Below are 13,551 nucleotides of genomic sequence, written 5' to 3' on the forward strand. Positions count from 1 at the left end.
TGCCAGATTCTTTTTCCACAGGAGCTGAATACAAATCCCCTTTTTATTGTCCTGTGTGATTCAAGGAGAGCTGAGATGCCACAGCTGTGCCCTTTACTGTTCCCAGGACCCCCAGGAGAATAGTCTTCACTGGTCTGGAATTGTTCCTGGGCTGGTACTCCGATGGCACAAAGTGACACCCAGGAATGATCACAGTTGAGAGAGCTATTGCCCCTCAGACCTATGAGGAGCCGTGTCCCAAAATAGCCTCTCTCTTCAGCTGCTGGGAGGGGCACTTCTGGGCAATATCCCTCAGTCTCTCTATTCATACTTTCTTTCTGGGCGGCCTCCTCCAGAGCATTGCTGAGAGATGGCAGGCTAATTTGGGCTGAATTTCAAGGAGGGTCAAGGCTGCGGAATGGTCTGTGTCTCCAAGACCCGGGCCTTTGGGTCCATCCATCATAAAATGTGGGAATGCCAACCCGGGAGACTGTAGAGAGAGTCAAACCAGGGCCAGGACATTTGGGCTTTATCTGCTGCCTACCCACCATGTGACCTTAAGTAAGTCCCTTTCTATCTCTGGGCCTCAAGTTTCTCAAGTGTCAAATGAGAGGGGGTGATGATCACACTGACCATCTTGGGGCTGGGTGCCTTCCAGCCCACCTTGCTCCCAAACTTTCCTTCTCTGAATATTCATTAAAGTCTAGGATTTTGCAACTAGCCAGAGGCACAGCAATAATCCAAATCACCCACTCTGGCCTTTGTTCCCACTCTTGGTATGTGCGTGCTGGTTTTGACTGGCCATTGTGAGTGGGAGCTGAGTGCCTACTGAGGTTTTCAATTAGCAATAATTGCACCTCGGATAAACCTCATTGGCTACGATACTGCCACTGTACAAAGCTTGAGTGCTTACTGAGGGCATTCGTTATTAGCACCAGGATCTTCCTGCAGCTACTCTACAAACAACAGTTGCCCAGCAGATGCATGATGAGATGTGCTCCCCACCACTGGCCTCAGTGATGTTGCAACTTGCAGGGGCTACATAGGGAAGTGACTCCCTATTTCAGCGCTCAGCTCACAGCTGTCAAGTTCATCTGCATCAATAGCAGCACTAAAAAAAAAAAATAAATAACACTGCTGGATGCCCCCACGTGCCCATTCCCAGGAGTCTTAGAAAGCCGAGTAGCATTTGAGGTGCTTGTTTGTTTTTCATACACATGCAAACATCTGTCATGAAACCTGGCCTTCACAAACAAAGTATCCATCTGAGAATGCCTTTCTCTAATACTCTATTATTCTAATCAAATGTTCACTCTATTTTTACAACTTATATAGTGTATTTGACACACCCAAAGTGCTATAATAGAGTAAGATGTATTGTTTCTATTGCTATTGGTATTTTGATTACCCAAATCTTACAAATCCAACAGATGTAAGTGATGATTTTCTAATTTCAGGGTTGTTGTTTTTTTTAAGATTTTATTTATTTATTCGAGAGAAAGAGATGGAGCACAAGCATGGAGGAAAGGGAGAAAGAGGCTCTATATTGAGCAGGGAGCCCAACTTGGGGTTCCATTCCAGGACCCTGTGACCATGACCTGAGCCAAAGGCAGGTGCCTAAGTGAGCTACGCAGGCACCCCTCTGATTGCAGGTTCATAATGATTCTCAATACCTAAATATTTGTAAGTTTCCATATAGAAAATCTAATGCTCTTGAACTGGTCTTCTGATTATGACATGATAGAAGCCAATGCCTGGACACCCTCTCTCTCTGTAGGAGGGGAGGCATGTGTGGTTTGGGGAATGTTCTATGTCACAGATTTTCAAAGGGCCAGTAAATTGCTTTATTGAAAGATGGGTTTTATGTGATCCCTGGGGCTCCATTGCCCCATCCCCTTGATGTCCTCTCAGGAAGCAGATGTTACCAAGGCTACCGATGGGGTAAGGGCCCTTGACCACAGGCAACACCAAAAGGCCTTGGTAATGAAAGGCAGAGGAGGGTGGGCAAGGCCATGGTAGAGAAGATGGGCACTAGAACTCTTGCTCTTTTAGTGCTATTGATGTTGACAAAGTATGCAAGAGATAGATGAGGGGGGTGGGCATAGGGGTATGACTAAATGACCCCTAAGCAGTTCCCGACCCTGAGACCCTAGGCTCTGTGGGAAAAGCTATTAATTAGGACTGCAGCCCCTGAGGATTTTGTGCCAGATGGCCCCACCATAGTCAGAGAGGCACTCTCGGGCTCTCATCTAACCAACACTCTGCATCTGCCCAGGTGGGGTAGAGGATGTGCTTTTGCCCACAGAAGGTGGCCCAGGGCAGGCACACCGTGCTTATAGGAAGGACTTGCTCTTGAAAGAACAATTGACTGTGGGTGGCAGTGTCAGGAGTGGGCATGCATGTAGGATACCTCTACCCCTAGCATTATCTTGATCCTTCTGGCCCTGAGGGACTGTGCCAGGTAGCAGAGTAGGATAGAGGTACAGAGAAGGTAAGGCTGTGTGTGGTGGTGATGCATATGGGACACCCATCCATCAATCCAGTCAGACTCATGCAGGCTCCTTCCGGGACCTCTCCCTACTTTCTGTTCCTTAGGCCAGGGCTATAGACTGCCCAGGGCCAGTTGGATCTTTACTAAGGAGAAAGGGCTAACAGAGGCCATGAGCCCCTTCCTTGTCATTTCTCCAGTGAGCCAGGAGGCTTTCCCCAGGGGAGAACCCTCTGACCACGGTGACCAGGAGCCTGTGTTGAGCTTTCACTTAAGCAAAATAGACAGCAGCCTATGTGGTATAGCTTAAGAATTAGAAAAAGTTCCAGTGCCACTCTCAATATATTTCTCTTTAGTGATATTTAGTGCCGAAATATCATTCATTAGCAGTTCTCACGTTTGAGTTTTGATTATTTAAATGTTTATAGAAAGGGCAATGTTATACTTAAAGACCTGTCTCTCCCACATTATATCTTTCCCATGGTAGAAGGGCCCTGGAGTGACACAACCCCCACCCCCACCACTGGTCTGGAGCAGGATACAGGGAGAGGTCCCTCAAGTGGGGCAGGTGTGTAGAAGACCAATGTTCTTGACTTGCCTGTTTGGCTATGAGCATCAGAACAGTGCGTGAACGACTGGACAGGAATGAGAAAGGGGTAGGCTTGTTGTGAGAGGCTCCTGTGGAGTTTGATTCAATTCAGTCTGGCTGGCTTAATGATTCAGTGTTGGGAAAACACAGTGCTCTCCTGGGAGAAGAGGTGTTTGGTATAAATAGAAGGTATTATCATTGTGAGGCAATTGGGGGATGTCACATAGCTCAGTACAGCTCAAGGCAGCAGAAAGAGCCCAGCCGTGGGCTGTAGACCTGCAAGTGACATGTTTTCATTTGCTTGTCCTAAGAGGAAGAGTTCTGCTGTCAATGTGACCTGAGCAAACCCAGTACCCTCTCTGGGCCCTTAGCCTCTTCACTGTTGGGCACAGTGGACCTCTTCAGAGGGTCCTAAGTGTGCTGGTGAGCTGATGGTAACACAAGGAAAGGCTTAGCACTCTCCACTCAAACTCTGAGCAGGAGTTGTGCCTTCTGCCCCTGATCCTGTGTTCTTTATTTTTAAACAGCCTTATTGAGCTATAATCTATATACCATACAACTTATCCACTTAAATGTATGATTTGGAGGTTTTTAGTATATTCACAGATGTATACAACCATTACCTCAACCTCAGAACATTTTTTAATCACCCTCAAAAGAAACCCTTTACCCTCTAGCTATCACCCGCCCTCTCCCTATCAACACCCAAGAAGCAGCTCTACTTTCTATCTCTATAGATTTGCCTAATCTGGACTTTTCATATAAGTGGAATCATATAATATGTGCTCTTTTGTGACTTAGAGTAATGTTTTCAAGGTTCACCCATCTTGTGATACATGGTTCCTTTTTATGGCCATAGTCCATGGTATGGATATGTTATTTATTGATTCAGCAGCTGTTGGACATTTAGGTTATGAACAATTTTTTGTATGGATGCATATTTTCATTTCTCTTGGGAACATATCTAGGTGTGAAATTGCTGAGTCGTATGGTAACTCAATGATTGTTTAAGGACCCCCAACTTATTCTTAACAACAATTATCATACAAATCAGGGACTCCTTCCTGGATGGCTCAGCGGTTGAGCGTCTGTCTGCCTTCAGCTCAGGGTGCTATCCCGGAATCCCAGGATCAAGCCCTGCCACCCCCATAGGGCTCCCTGTGGGGAGTCTGCTTCCTCCCTCTGCCTGTGTCTCTGCCCCTCTGTCTCTGTCTCTCATGAATAAATAAATAAAGATATTTTTAAAAATTATCATACAACTCAGATTAATTGTGGGCCTTAAAGGCAGTCATTTGTCAAATACATATATTTATCTATATTTCTTTCTGTGTTCCAGGCACTGTTCTGGGAGCTAAGGAAACAGCAATGTGAATGGAGGGCAGTCAGCTGTGAAACTTTGCCAGGGGAAGGACTGGGGCGTTTACACTGAATGCAATGCAGAGAATTTGGAGGTTTGTATTTCCCCCAAAAGATTTATCGAAGTATAATTTATAAACAACAAATTGCACACATCTAGAGTGTGCAGTTTCATGAATTCTTACATGTGCATATACCCATGAAAATATCACCACAAGATCGTGAACATCATCCCCGTAACTTTCCTTGTGTGGTCCTTTGTAATTCCCTCTCCTACCCCTCTTTCTGTATCTACCCCCAGGCAACCACTGATCAAACTACAGATTAGTTGCGTTTTTATTTTATTTTACTTTATTTTATTTTTTCTTGTTTTATTTTAAGTAAACTCATTACCCAACATGGGGCTTAAACTCATGACCTTGAGATTAAGAGTCACATGCTCTACTGACTTGAGCCAGCCAGGTACTCCTAGTTGCATTTTCTAGAATGAAACAGTATGTGCTCTTTTTGGTGTGACCTCTTGGCATAATTATTTTCAGCTTGTCTATATTATTGGTTGGATTGACAGTTCATTCCTTTTTATCACTGGATAGTGGTCCATTATATGTATATATATGACAATTTGCTTACCCATTCCCTAGTTGATGGATATTTGGAGTGTTTCTAGTTTGGAATTATTGCAAATAAAGCTCCAATGAATATTTGTGTACAAGTATTTGAATGGACATATGCTTTGGTTTCTTGAGAGAAATATCTAAGAGGGAAATGGTTGGATCATATGGTAGATGTTTGTTTATTTAACTTATAAGAAACAATTTTCTAATGTGATTGTACCATTTATACTTCTACCAGCAGTCTATGAGAGTTCCAGTTGTTTCACATCCTTTCCAACCATTGGTTTGGTCCTCCCTTCTTAATTTTAGCCATTATAGGTGTATATAGCCCATCATGATTTTAATCTACATTTCTCAAATTAAAAATCTACATTTCTCAATGACCAGTGATACTGAGCATCTTTTTATGTGTTTATTTGCCCTCTGTATCTTCTTTGATGAAGTGTCTGTTCAAATCTTTTGCCAATTTTTAAATTTTTTATTTAAATTCAATTAATTAACATATATTATTGGTTTCAGAGATAGAGGTCATTCATCAGTCCTATATAATACCCAGTACTCATTATGGGTATGAGCACTGGGTATTATATGGTATTATATGGGTATGAACACTGGGTATTATATGGTATTATGTCCTCCATAATGTCCATCACCCAGTTACCCTGTCCCCCAACCCCTCTCCAGCGACCCTCAGTTTGTTTCCTATGATTAAGAGTCTCTTATGATTTGCCTCCCCCTCTGATTTGTCTTGTTTTATTTTTTCCTCTCTTCCCCTATGATCCTGTTTTGTTTCTTAAGTTCCACATATGAGTGAGATCGTATGATGATTGTCTTTCTCTGAATGACTTATTTCGCTTAGCATATCTTCTAGTTCTATCCACATCATTGCAAATGGCAAGATTTCTTTTTTTGATAGCTGAGTAGTATTCCATTGTGCATATACACAGTTTGATACACACATTGTGTATATACACATAAAGAAGTATATCTTCTTTATCCATTCATCTGTTGATGGACATCTGGTCTCTTCTATAGTTTTCTTTTGCCATTTTTTAAAAATTGCATTGGTAGTTTTCTTGAGTTTTAAGAGTTCCATGTTATATACTGAATACAAGTCTTTTATCCAATATGTGATTTGCAAATATTTTCGCCCAATCTGTGGCTTATCTTTTCATTCTCTTAACAGTGTATTTCAAACAGCAGGAATTCCTTGGTAGTTGTTTTTTAAGATTTTATTTTTAAGTAATCTCTACACCTAACACGAGGCTCAAACTTGCAATGCCAAGATCAAGAGCTGTGTGCTCTACCAACTGAGTGAGCCAGGTGCCCCCAAAACAGCAGAAATTCTTCATTTTGATGAAGTCCAATTCATCAGTTTCCTTCATTTTTGTGTCATGCTTCTGGTGTCATAGCCAAGGAAACCTTGTCAAGCCAAGGCCACAAAACTTTCCTTCTATTTTCTTCTACAAGTTTTATAGTTGTCAGCTTTACATTTAAGTCTATGATTCATTTTGAGGCCATTTTTTTCATATAGTGAGAGGCATGAATTAAAGTTCATTCTTTTGCATTTGGATCTCCATTTGTTCCAGCACCATTTGATGAAAAGATGATTCTTTCTCCTCCATGATGCCTCTGTACCTTTGTTGAAAATCATTTGTGCATAGATGTGTGAGTCTATTTCTGGACTCTCTATTCTGTGCCATTGATCTATGTGTCTATCTTTATTCCAATACCACCTCGTCTTGACTAACTTTATAATAAACTTGAAGTCAGGGAGTGTTCCTCCAGCTTTGTTCTTTTTCAAAGTTGTTTTGATTAGTTCATGTAAATTTTAGAATCAGCTTGTCAATTTCTACAAAAGAGACTCCTAGGATTTTGATTGGGATTTCATCAACTCTATGGAACAATTTGAGGGTAATTGACATCTTAACAACATTGAGTCCTATGAGCCATGAGCAAGTATATCTCTCCATCTGTTTAGATCTTTGATTGCTCTCAGCAGTTATGTAGCTTTCAGGATCCAGGTCTCTACAGGGTATGTGTGTCACATATCTTAGCATAGAATGGTCACCTACTAAATGAGCTCCACACCTGTAACAATAGCTATTCTGGTTAACTGGTTGAGCAAGGACCCCCACCTGGGACTACTTGCTGGGGCTATGGAGGTGGTGGTGAACATATAGTACAGCAACTGCCTATTTTCCCTACCAGAAAGCATAGTGTGACTGCTGCTTGGGGATTAATGAGCTTTTCTGGCTGCCATCCTGCAGACCTGCAAGATCAGCCTGAGTGCCCTGGAGCTTCATGCCCAACCCAAGCCTGGCACTGAAATTTACAGAAGTAGGGCTGAACCTGTCTTGCAGAAAGCCAGCTCCTTCCTCATACTCAGCTTGTGCACATCCTACCTGACATGGACTCATCATCCCAGATCTGCATATGTCCCTGAATCATTTTCTTGGACACTACTCTAAGTTTTTCCAGGAAAACACCCACAGATGAGAAATAGCCAGATCGGTGCTGTTGATGCCGAAAGCCAAGAAGTATATTGTAAGGTAGGGTAAGTCTGGAGCCCAGAAGGACATGCGTGGATTCTTCCACAGGGTGTTTCTAGGATTGGTCAGTTTCCCTCACCCATGCTGCATCCCCTTATGCTGGTTTAAAGTCATAGATGCCAGGCTGGATGCCTCTAGATCTCAATTCCAAATAATTTGTGCATGGGGTGGGCTAGATTTATATTTATCACTATATTAATCAAATTCCTCTCCTGCTCAAGAACCATCTGTGATTCCTCAGTACTCTCAGGATAAGGTTCCAACTCCTTGGCTTGGTATTCAAGGAAACCCAACATCTGTTCCTTCCCATGTACCTTCAACACTCTATTCCAGCCAGGCAAATCTCACTGGCCCCAGCATGCTCCCAACCCCAAAGCCTTTGCTCACGCGTGCCCTATCCTGCCCTTCCCCACACTCACTTGCTCAGATCTCAGCAACCCTTAAAGATCAGATCAAATCCTATTTTTTCTATAAAATGTTACTAACAATTATAGCCCACCCAGCCACCTTCTATTTCTTAGATTTAACCAGGGGTTTTATTTACAACTTGATTTCACCTTCATTAGTTCTACTTAAAAATAATTTATTATGTAAGGGGATCTGGGTGGCTCAGCTGGTTAAGTGTCTGACTCCTGATTTCAGCTCAGGTCATGATCTCAGGGTTATGACATTAAACCCCACTTCAGGCTCTGCCTCAGGCTCGATGCTCAGTGAGAAGTCTGTTTGAGATTCTTTCCCTCTGCACCCCCCACCCACCCACCTGCCTCTTGATGTCTTTCTCAAACAAATAAATCTTTAAAAATTAAATTAATTAAATAATTTATTATTAACTACTAATAATAAGAGTTCCCACTTAGTGAGAGCTCTGATATCTATGCCCGACACCACATATACATGCATTCATATGCACACTTATACACATTTTTTTTTGCTTGGCTTATAAACATTTATTTCCTTGTAAAAATTGTTTCTAACTCAAACATCAAAAAGTCTGGAGTCCCAATAGCCCTAATTATAGATGTTGACAGAGATTCAGAGAGCCTAAGTAACTTTCCAAGTCCCATAGCAAGTGAGTGTTGTGGGTAGGATTTGAACCCATACATGTGTCCTTCCCACTCCCACTCCTGGAGGATAAACAGGGGATTGAAGCTCAAGAGATTGTTCCCTTTGAGGTCACACAAGAAAAACAAATGTGCACTTCCATTTTTATTTAAAGATTTATTTATTCATTTTGAAAGAGAGAGCATTGAGTGGGAAGGGCAGAAGGAGAGGGAAAGAGAATCTCAGGCAGACTCCATGCTGAGCAAGGAGCCCAATGTGAGGCTTGATCTTACCATCCTGAGATCATGACCTGAGCCAAAGAGTTGGACACATAACTGACTGTACCCCAGGCACCCCAGGGACCTTCCATTTTAAAAAAATTGTGGTAAAAAAAATTTTAAACATGTGGTAAAATATATACAACATAATATTTACTGTTTTAACCATTTCAAAGTGAGCAATTTTTAAATTTTTATTTTATTTTTTCTAAGATTTTATTTATTTATTCATGAGAGACAGAGAGAGAGAGAGAGAGGCAGAGACACAGGCAGAGGGAGAAGCAGGCTCCGTGCAGGGAACCTGATGTGGGACTCCATCCCAGGACTCTGGGATCACGCCCTGAGCTGAAGGTGGTGCCAAACTGCTGAGCCACTCAGGCTGCCCATGAGCAATTTTTTTAATTTTAAGTTTTATATAATACCCAGTGCTCTTTACATCATGTGCCCTCTTTAACGTCCATCACCCTTTAACGTTCTCCCCATGCCCCTCCCCTCCAGGGACCCTCAGATTGTTTCCTGTGATTAAGAGTCTCTTATGGTTTGTCTTCCTCTGATTTTGTCTTATTTTATGTTTTCCTCTCTTGCCCTATGATCCTGTTTTGTTTCTTAAATTCCACATATGAGTGAGATCGTATGATAATTGTCTTTCTCTGATTGGCTTATTTCGCTTAGCATAATATCCTCTAGTTCCATCCACATCATTGCAAATGGCAAGATTTCATTTTTTATGGCTAAGATTCCATTGTATATATAGACCACACATTCTTTATCCATTCATCTGTTGATGGGCATCTTTCCATAGTTTGGCTATTGTGGACAATTTAATGGCATTACATGTGATCCCAGTATTGTATAACCAACATCACTAATTCCAATTCATTTTCATTACTCCAAAAGGAAATCCTGTGTCCATTAAGTAGTCACTCCCCATTACCTCCTCCTCCTAGTTCCTTCTTCCTGCCTCTGTGAATTTGCCACTTTTGAACATTACATAAAAGTAGAATTGTATGACGTGTGGCCTTCTCTGTCTAGCTTCTTTTCACTGGGCACTTTCACTTCAATGCTGCTATGTTAGATATCATCTGTGTTGTAGTTTGAGCTCATGTGTCAGATGGCTGTATCAAAATGGATAAGCCCTAAATGGTAGCACTGAGCCTGGAACCTAGATTTTATGATACCTAATGGCCAAGAAAATATATTCTGCTACCTGTTCTGGTGCTTTGAGTCTGGCTAACAGCCTTATAGTTCCTCTATTTCAGAGAGGCCTATATGGCTTTTCTTCCAGACCCTACTCCCACCCAAAAACACACAGCACCTGACATGGAGTTGGGCAGCACGAGTGTACACCAGTTCTGGTTGCATTGCCCACAGCTGGCAAGATGTCTGGCCCCCACTGGCACAAAGGGCTCAGCAGGCAGGGCTCAAGGCTGCCTCCACTGCTCCAGCCACAGTCCCTACTCAGCATTCTCCAGGTCAGTCTATCAGCATTGAGCATGAGTACCTTCTCGCATCCCTGCTCTGTGTGGCTCATATTTGCACACACCCTCCCGGAGGCCATACAGCCCTGGACAGGGGTTTTCCCTGTGCAAGCACCTGGAAGGAGTACTGCCTGGCAGCTTGACTTCTCCTATGCTCTTTTGATTCCTCAACTTCCAAGGGAAAAGTATCACCCATGCGTGTAAAGTCTGGTTATTCCAGGTCTGGGGCAGGTTGTGATATAGATATGGCAGCTAGATGTAGAATTCAGTGACCACTGTCTCCTGCCAGCTCAGCAACTCGAGGAGCAGGTGACCAACCCTTGGGACTTCTATTTTTTTTTTTTTTAAGATTTATTTATTTATTCATGAGAGACACACACACAAACACACACACACACACACACACACAGGCAGAGACAGAGACACAGGCAGAGGGAGAAGCAGGCTCCTCATAGGAGCCCGATGTGGGACTCGATCCCGGATCCCGGGATCAGTTAGCCAGAGAACATATTCTGTTGAGAGGGATTTGGGTGTGATTTTCTGCTCTCAGGGGACCTCCTCCATCAAGTCCGATTTTCTGTCCCTACCTCTGATACTTAAACCCCACCATTTGAGGGTCTTTATTAGTGGACAAGGTGAGGCTGTCTTTATGCCTCCGTTCTCTTAATAGAGGTAGTGCCAAGGATGGCAGAGAGGGTAGTAAGTTACGACCTCCATTTACAAATAAAAATGCTACACTCAATAGGCTGACACAGCATCCACTCACATCCACCAGCGTCCTCCTTCCAATCAAATTGCTCTCGCCAAGCCCTTCCTATGCAGACGTTCTAGAGCCACCTCTGACCCTCAGTATGAACCAGTTTATCCAGCCTTCATATTTGAGGGAGACCCAGATTGCAGACCTGCTCTAGTTGCTGGGTCTCTGCACCTCAAGCTCTGGGCATGGATATGAGATCAGTACTCTGCCTATGTCCTGTGGGCCTCTGGGCACCTGCAAGCAGATGTGCAAGACCCAGGTTTGCCCCGCCCACTGTTGTTTGCCTCTCCCGGCAGCTATCAGACTTTGCTGTGTGGGGTCAGCACTGATTTAAGGAGCTCCATCCACCACTCAGACCCAAGTGCTGCATTTGTCTTGAGGTGTCCCATGACCCAGCCATCCTTTAGGCTTCCCTAGGCCTGGATAAGCTCCTCGTGTGCTTCCCATCCCCTCACTGCCTTCCCCTATCTGTGACCTAACTGAGATGCAAGTTTCTTTACTGGGCATTTCATTTGTTTCCAATTGTTAGGCTGTTATAAATGATGCTCCAAGGATCATCTTTGTGCCTTCTGTCTGTCATTGAAATGGCCTCAATGGGAGCCAGACAAAGACAGGAGGGAGGCTCAGAATCCAATTGGATTTAAATATATGCAAGAGGTGTGGTCCTGCCAGATTGGGAGAACATGCAAAGAATTCAGAGTGACATTAAGCAGTCAATAGAGGAGCTCTAATATAGTGAAGAAGGAATGAGGGGGGCGGGGGCATGGTTTGCAAACTCAGACCAAACATGATGAGCAGGGGAGGTGCAATCCAGGGCACAGGCTATGCGGCCACTCAGCCACTCAGTTTGGAGGGTGTGGACTGGTGATCACAAAGTTTAAGCAGAGTTACTATGTAATTGCATTCAAATTATCCCTATTATCGTGAGAAAAATCTCCTTAGGTGTCTGTAGCTGCAGATCTCATGTCCTACCTAAAACTATGGTCTATGAGTAACCTCAGCCCTGCAAGAGAATGGTAATGCTTCAGTGTTTTAAATGGTTTTTAAAAAAGATTTATTTAAAAAAAAAATTTTTTTTAAGATTTTATTTATTTATTCACAAGAGACACAGAGAGAGAAAGAGGCAGAGACACAGGCAGAGGGAGAAGCAGGCTCCATGCAGGGAGCCCAACGTGGGACTTGATCCTGGGTCTCCAAGATCACACCCTGGGTTGAAGGCAGTGCTAAACCGCTGTGTCACCCGGGTTGCCCAAGATTTATTTATTTTAGAGAGAGAAAGGGAGAGAGTGAGAGAGGAAGGTAGAGCATGAATGGGGGGAGGGACAGAGGGAGAGGATCTCAAGCAGACTCCCCGCTAAGTGTGGAGCACAACACAAGACTTGACCTCAAGACCCTGAGATCATGACCAGAGCCAAATTCAAGAGGGGGTGCTTAACTGACTGAGTCACTCAGGTGCCTCCACAAGCATTTGTATGGAGTGACTGGTAGATTCGCCCCACCCCGCCCCCACAGTGGCTTAGCACAAGGACAGTATTGATTTTGCTCTCCTCAACCAGACAGAATGGGGGCCTGCCTAGTTTCAGGGGGCAGGGGAAATAAATGTTTTCATGAGCACAGGCTTGCTCCTGGAAAAGCATGTGGAAGGGGACTGCTGCTGTGAGTTCCCAGGACCATCCAGCCTCTCTGAAGCCCACTAGCTTTGCATTACCCTTTCCTGAAGGCCCATCTGGCCTCATCTGCCACCCACTCTCAAAGCCCCACATTTAGGCTTGACTATGGTAGCACCCCAATCTCTATCAGGTATCTGTTGCTGCACATTTTATCATCCTCAAGCATGACGCTCCTTTTTTCTCATGACTCTTCAATTTGGGCAGGAGTTGGAGGGGATAGCTCATCTCTTCTCCATTCAGTATCAACTGGAGCTGCTGGAAAGCCAGGGTGGGGAATCCTCTGGATGCTTTCTCACTCATATGTCTGGCCATTCATCTCGACTGCAGCTAAGACTGAGACCGGCAAACTCACCCAGGCTTTCTCAATGTGGCCCAGGCCTCCTCACAAATGGTGGCTGCTGGAAGCAATATTCCTTCATGGCCTAGCTTCATAAATCCTAGAGCCTCCTTTTTACCATATTCTGTTTTAAGGTAGTCATAAAGGATGGGAAATAAACTCCACTTCTTTTTTTTTTTTTTTAAGTAGGCTCCACACCCAACGCGGGGCTTGAACTCATGACCCCCAGACCAAGAGTCGCATATTCTACTGATTGAGCCAGCCAGTCGCCCCTACACTCCACCTCTTGATGGGGCAGTAACTAAGTTCTGGAAGAACATGTGGAACAAAAGATATTACTGTGGCCCTTCTGGGGAATGATCATCTTGGCCACGCTTCTGCACCAATGTGTCATTGGCTATAGGCTACCCAA

General features: G+C 43.8%; 1 pseudogene; it reads right to left on the reverse strand.

The window, feature by feature from the left end:
* Nucleotides 1-699: 699 nt before the first annotated feature.
* LOC112915409 (U4 spliceosomal RNA) lies at nucleotides 700-881 on the reverse strand (annotated as a pseudogene).
* Between the last annotated feature and the right edge of the window lie 12,670 nt (nucleotides 882-13,551).

The sequence above is a fragment of the Vulpes vulpes genome, chromosome 16 (genome assembly GCF_048418805.1).
Source record: "Vulpes vulpes isolate BD-2025 chromosome 16, VulVul3, whole genome shotgun sequence".
Lineage (NCBI taxonomy): Eukaryota > Metazoa > Chordata > Mammalia > Carnivora > Canidae > Vulpes > Vulpes vulpes.